This window comes from Carlito syrichta, unplaced genomic scaffold (genome assembly GCF_000164805.1).
Source record: "Carlito syrichta isolate Samal-C Ts95f unplaced genomic scaffold, Tarsius_syrichta-2.0.1 Scaffold308890, whole genome shotgun sequence".
NCBI lineage: Eukaryota > Metazoa > Chordata > Mammalia > Primates > Tarsiidae > Carlito > Carlito syrichta.
This window is the reverse complement of record NW_007252986.1, coordinates 129,047-135,786: the sequence shown is the minus strand read 5'-3', so window position 1 is coordinate 135,786 and position 6,740 is coordinate 129,047. Positions and strand designations below refer to the sequence as shown.

The following is a 6,740-nucleotide window of genomic DNA, read 5'->3' as shown; positions in this document are numbered from 1 at the left end:
GTTCTTACCCAGAACATTTAATTGTGGGAAGGGCTTTCTGTTGCTGCAGTCCTGGGATGAGGGCCCAGTCACAAGTCAGTGACTGCACGACCAAGGGCATCCTTTCGGCTGTCCCTGCCTTCCTCATCTCCCACCTAGTGCTAGTAGGTCCTCATCAACTTGAACTTGAACTTATTTATTATTATTAAAGTCCTCATCAACTTTAACTTGAATTTGTTCTGGAGGTTTGGGACTAGATATCCTCATTGAGGGGGTATCTTGGAGACCCCTGAAGGTTATAGGTTTTTTTTCCCAGAATGCCGTAAAATCCTAAAATTTAAGTGATCCTTCTTGCTCTCTTAGATCAACTAAAATGCCGAGAGGCGATGGGCAGAAGAGCCCTCCAGCCACCCCAGAACGTTCTATTAGCTGGGTTTTCACATTCAGAGTACACTGTAGAGATAGCCTCCTCCTAGCTTTCTGGAAATATCCTAGATTTTCTCCCTGGTGCACCGTTCCTCCACATGGTAATTCTAGAAACTCATTCCCTTGTCTTTGGCAATAATAACCCAAATCCCAGGACTCCAAATGGAAAAGAACAACCTTCATTTTCAGACTTCTGGGGCGGGGGAGGGAAGCAGATAGAATCGCCCTGGCTATGAGCTGTGGTAGCTCTGACTGTCTCAGTCAAATGCATCAAGCCCAAATGACTACTTGGAGTGTTATTAGAATTCAGGTGGCCCCATCATCATAATTCTCTCTGAGCTGTGAAGCTGGGGGAAAAAAATAGAAGGCAGATTGTGTTCTGTGTGCAAAAACCGGACCGGGGGGCCTCACAGATAAATTACAGCTGATGTTTCCAATGTCTGGGAGCCCCCAGGAAGCACTCTCTGGAGGAAGCATAAGCCAGGCTCCCTAAAAGGAACAGAAGATATGTTCCATTCCACTGTACACACAAAATTAATGCTGTTCATCAAAGGCCTTCCTCGCCAACATAAATCTGGGATTCTATTAGTCACCAAGGGCCTTTTGCCTGGATGCAAATGGACTTGCTGAGCTAGTGCATCGTCTGGCAGGAGGTTTTGGGGAGAGGACAGGCCGGACATGTATATTTAACAAGCATCAGGGGCTTTCTCTTTTGGCTCTGAGGCCAAGCTTATTATCCAGTGAACAAATAGAATATGAAGACGACATCAGCGCCGCCAGAATCCATTAAGAAACACGCTATGAAGCAAAGTCAGTGCATCGTCAGTGTGCAGAGAAGAGATTTGGAAGCAGAAGCAAGAAAGGGAAGACAGTGTCTGTCAAATGGCTTGCTCTGTGATTTCAGCAAGCCCATGCCCACACCTCTCAGCTTCTCCCGCACCTGGTGCTCACCTGGAAACGGACGATCTTGCAGACAGAGTCTCCAAAGTGGTCCCATGACTCCATGGTATAGCACCATTCTTATTCAGAGGCAGGAATTCAGTGCCTTTTGTCTAACTCCCAACTGAAATAAATGTGTCATTGTTTTATTTTGTTCCCCGTTAGGCTTTAAACAGCAAACAAGAACCACCTGACATATTTCTTTCTTCATTCATGTACTTCAAACTTGGTCACATTTAACTGATCATCTCTGCTGACTTTCCCTCCCTCCCATGTTCTCCTCACTCCCCGTGGGATCATAATTGACTTCGTTCACTTCTGTGGCTCAGAAACGATGCTGCACTTTGAGAGTAAGGTCTGGACCTCAAACCTTCCACGGGGTTCACTACTTCACGCACTCCCCTGGCACCAGGTCGTGGAGATCTCACCTCTTTGGCCTCTCTCTGCTCCAGATCCCCTCCTCCCCACCACTGCCACTCAGACATCTGCACTTTTCACCTGGAGCATGACCACAGTTTGCTGACTGTCCCAGGATGCCAGGCATGCCCTCTGCCATTTTGCCTCCATTGGCTTCCAAAATTTTTCTCTAATGCACAACAGGTCTTGTTGCCCTCTTTCTTCCTCCTCCCCTCTCTCTTTCTCTTTCCTCTCCATCTCCCCCTCCCTCCACCCCCCTCCCCTGTTTTCTAAGCATCTGCTATGACTGCATCGTTCTAGATTGAGAGATATACAAGGTGGATCAAGAAGACATCGGAGTTTCTGCCTCTTGGGGACTGTAGTAATATTTGCTCAGGGGAACTGCTACATACCAGTCTGTACCATTCATTGTTTCATAAAGATCGTGATGCAGTGCCAGGAAGAAGACTTTGTAAAAATGAGAATGTTTCCCCTGCTCAGAATCCTCCAGCGGAAGCGGTGACGTGTCAAGGCAGGTTCATTGTTGCAACAAATGTCCAACACTGGTGGGGATGGGGCTCCCTGGGAATACTCTATCTTCTGCTCAATTTTGCTGTGAACCTAAAACTGCTCGAAAAAAAATAGTCTATGACAAAAAGAAGTCTCAGCGTACAAGACCCTGGCAGAGAGCTGGGCCCAGCTTCCCCGCCCCCCACTGTGCTCCTTAATGCTGTGTCTCTCCAAACCACTCCTCGTTTGAACGTCCAATGCTCCCATCCCCCATGCTCTTAACAGCCTCTCTCTACTACCTGCAATTTCTTTCCTTCCCTGGTTAACTTTCTCTTCCTTTGAGGTAACTCAGCTGTCATCTTCTCCAGGAAGCCTTCCCTGATATGCATAGGCTGAATTAGGTGCGCTCCTCTGTGCTCCCAGACCTCCCCCTGCCTGCCACTGTTCCTGCACTTAGCCCATCACCTTGTAGCTGTCTGCTATGTATCTGCCACTGTCACCAACCCCTATAAACTGGGAATGCCCTACAATAGGGACAGACAGTTATTGGAAGGGAATGGATGCAAAATAAGCTAACAGTATCTGGTTAGTGGGAACACTGAGAAAATTCTAGAGAATGGAACTATGTAATATATAATACCTTATATATTACATATATATATATATATAATATATAACACACACACACACACACACACACACACACACACACACACACACACCCCTTTGAGTTTTCGCTAACATTCTAGAGGTTGTGAGAATAAGCCTCCTGGCTCCTTTTCCTCTGATGGGAATGCTGTAGTTTAACCCTGGCGATCTCTTTACCATGATATGGAGAGGCTAATGCAACAGAAAAAGTAAAATGTTCATCTCCTAGTCTTTGTGACCTGGATCTCATACTACTAAAAGTTGTGTTTGTGATAAGTAAATGAAAGTTATTAAAAATCAAATGCAGGGGAGATGCTGGCGGCTTAGACCGCGAGCCGCCGCAGCTGGCGCTGAGATCATTTTCTTCTGAGAAAGTGGTTCCTAAGGACTGTTCTCTCCCCAACCCCAGCAGGAACAAGGACATAAGACTCCTCTTTGACCAGTTTATGAAGAAATGTGAAGATGACTCCTGGAAACGTTTGCCTTCATATAAAAGTGAATCTTCTCCAAGGGCTCAAGACTTCAAGACTCTTTATCTTGGCCCAAAGCTTTCAAAAGGACTAACGTCACAGGCCCAGCTCTTCACCAGAAGCCTTATAAGATGGCTTGGGCTTTGAATATGTGATGTTCTATAATGATGTTGAGCAAAGGGTAGTTTGCTTGTTTCAAGGAGGTCCTTACCTGCAAGAAGCACCTGGATTCCTTCACGGAGGCGCCATTGCAACCATGATCGATACTACTGTTAGTACATGTGCTCTTATAGCTGGAGGAACTGTCATGACTGCCAATCTCAACATCAATTATAAAAGACCTATCCCTCTTTGTTTTGTCGTTGTGATAGTCAACTTGATAAAGCTGAAGGAAGGAAATTTTTTGTTTCCTGTAATGTTCGGAGTGTAGCTGGAACTACAGGCGTGTGCTACCACGCCCGGCTAATTTTTGATTTATTGTAGAGATGAGGTCTCGCTAAGTTGCCCAGGCGGGTCTTGAACCCGCGGGCTCAGGCAATCCACTCACCTCAGCCTCCCAAAGCGCTGGGATTACAGGCTGAGCCACTGAGCCCGACTCCTAAACAGTCTTCTGAAGACAACCCGAGGAGCTCAGTTTCTGCCTTCTAAACTGTTTAACACTGAAACACTCCCTATGAGTGTATTAGCAGTTCTTTGTGTCTCCTTGGGATACATGTCCGGTTCTCCTAAGATGGGCTTTCTTAAGTTGCACAAGCGTGACATCCTCCCACTGCAGACTGGAGAAAAAAATTCGTATTGAAACTTTTACTGCAAACTTGGAAATGCTAGAAAACCAAGCAGGAAGGAATAAATATGGGGTGGGGGCTGCACATACGTTGCCTATGCACACACATTGTAAAGTTACAAAACTAGCTTCGTTTATCAGAACAAATCTTTTTGGCTAAAATAGGAAGCACAACTAGGTTCTACAGGAGTGATGCCTCAGATCAGTTGTCTGGGATTCTGGAGATTAAACCATGTACCATTAAAAAAAAAAAAATCAAATGCAGACTGGGCACAGTGGCTCGAGTCTGTAATCCCAGCACTTTGGGAGACCGGGGTGAGAGGATTGCCTGAGCCCATGGGTTTGAGACCAGCCTGGGAAACTTGGTGAGATCTCGTCTCTACGATAAATCCAAAAATAATCCAGGCATGGTAGTGCGCACCTGTAGTTCTAGCTACTTGGAAGACTGAGGCAGAAGGATTGCCTGAGCCCAGCAGGTCGAGGTTGTGGTGGCTGTGAGCATGCCACTGCACTCCAACCTGGGTGAGAATGAGACTCCGATTCAAAAAAAATAAAAAATAAAATGCTAGTTCAAGCCTGTAATTCCAGCACTTTGAAAGGTCGAGGTGGGAGGATTGCTTGAGGCCAGGATCTCGAGACCAGCCTGGGCAACATAAGGAGACCTCATCTCGATTAAATACATGAAAGTAATTTAAACATTATTTAAAAATAAAATAAAGTAAAAATAAAATGCAATTAAGTGCTCTGGAAGGCATGCTCCTTGGTTTCAAAGCCTCTATGGATGTGAAGAAACCCCTCAGAGTTGGACCGTTCTAGACTCCTGGCTGAGTCCTGTTGCCAGTCCTCAAAGTGGAGGTGACAACGATCGTCCTCCCTCACAGGGTATCTGATGAGACTACGTGTGTGCACTTCATAAACCATAGCTGCTAAACAGATGCTAAATGTTGCTCATGAAATGATCTCCCAAAGCAGATAAAACAGTTACCCTTTTGTGTGAATACCTGTGTTGGCCGTAAGAGTTGCTCACAGTGGGGCACACCTGCTAATTTAGACAGCTGACTAGTGAGTCACCCAACCCCTAGTTTTGCAGCAACATCTGAGATGCTGGGCACAAAATTCACTTTTTGTAAGGAGAGAAGGGTGGGGTCTGTCCCGTAATGAGCTAAAGGTGGGGGGGCGAGTGGGCTAAGAACAGCAGATACTACATTTCAGAGTCCAGAGAGGGCAAAGGGGCAAGACTCCCTTCCTTCTTTCTTTCTCTTCCAGAACCTGCAGGGACCAGGGACTTCACAGCCAACTCACCCCTCCACTACCGGCCTGGAATTCCTGACCCGGGAACTTGTGTGTCAGGCAGCTTGACCCTGATCTTGACAAAGTTTCGAGCACCTATCAAATATGTTGATGAGATAATGAATAAAGTGCTGTATTTTATTTTATTTTATTTATTTCTCTTTTTAAATTGACCGAATAGGTTTTTTTTAAAAGATGTGGGGTACAATTCAGAGTTAGGAATACAAATGTTCATTATGCAGGTACCCTTGTTGATGAGGTGTGTGCCTCGCTCCCCCAGCAGATTCCCACTACTGTCCTCCCCTGGCAGTTTCCCACTACTATCAATCCTTTTCTTATAGTATTATGATTATTGTTCAAGGTCAACTTATAAGTGAGAACAGTTCTTTGTTTCTGTGATAGATCACTCATTATTATAGATTCTAAGTCCATCCAAAAATGTCATTATTTTAAATCTGTTGTTCTCCCTGTTTACCCTGCTAGGAGCAGAGAAGAGAAGCCAGCCAGGAGGCAGGAGCCTGAGCTCAAGTTGGCCCCTCATGTAGCCATTATAAAAGTTGATCAGTTGAGCATGGTGGCTCATGTCTGTAACCTCAGCACTTTGGGAGACCTAGGCAGGAGGATAGCTTCAGCCCAGGAGTTGGAAACCAGCCTGGGTAACATAACAAGAGTTTGTCTCTACAAAAAAATACCAAAATATTAGCTGGGTGGACATGGTGGTACACATCCTTAGTCCCAGCTATTCGGTAGGAAGGATAGCCTGAGCCCAAGAGGTCGAGGCTGTGGTGAGCTGTTATCCTGCCACTGCACTCCAGCCTGGGCAACAGAGTGCGACTCCAATTCAAAAAAAGAAGAAAAAAAGTTGATCATACAAATTGGGTTATTCTTGTCACACCCTAATAGAGTTGAGAGGCCAGTGGGAAAAAGCACTCACGGCACACAGCATTGCTCCAAAATGTAATTCTCTGCATGCCTGGCTGCTGAAATGGCCTGTTATACCCTGAAACCAGTTTTATCTAATAGCTGCTGAAACAACTTGCTGAAACCCAAGACTGGTTTTACCCATGGTCCCTCCCTAATCAGAGCTTGGGTTAGTGTCAGTGAACTATCTTTCAGAACAACACGTAACATTTTTCCTTTGTATAAAGACTCCAACCTTCTCTTTGTTCTTCAGACATACCAAAGACCACTCAGCCTGTGTGTATGTCCCAAAGGGCAATTCTTGCTTCCCAAATAAAATGTTTTAAATTTAGAGAGTCAGCTCTACATTTTATTTGACTTCGATCCTACCATGAGCT

At 45.4% G+C, this 6,740-nt stretch overlaps 1 pseudogene; it reads left to right on the top strand.

Annotated features, from left to right (window-relative positions):
* The first annotated feature begins 2,188 nt into the window (after positions 1–2,188).
* Positions 2,189–5,511, top strand: LOC103268753 (annotated as a pseudogene).
* The last annotated feature ends 1,229 nt before the right edge of the window (positions 5,512–6,740 follow it).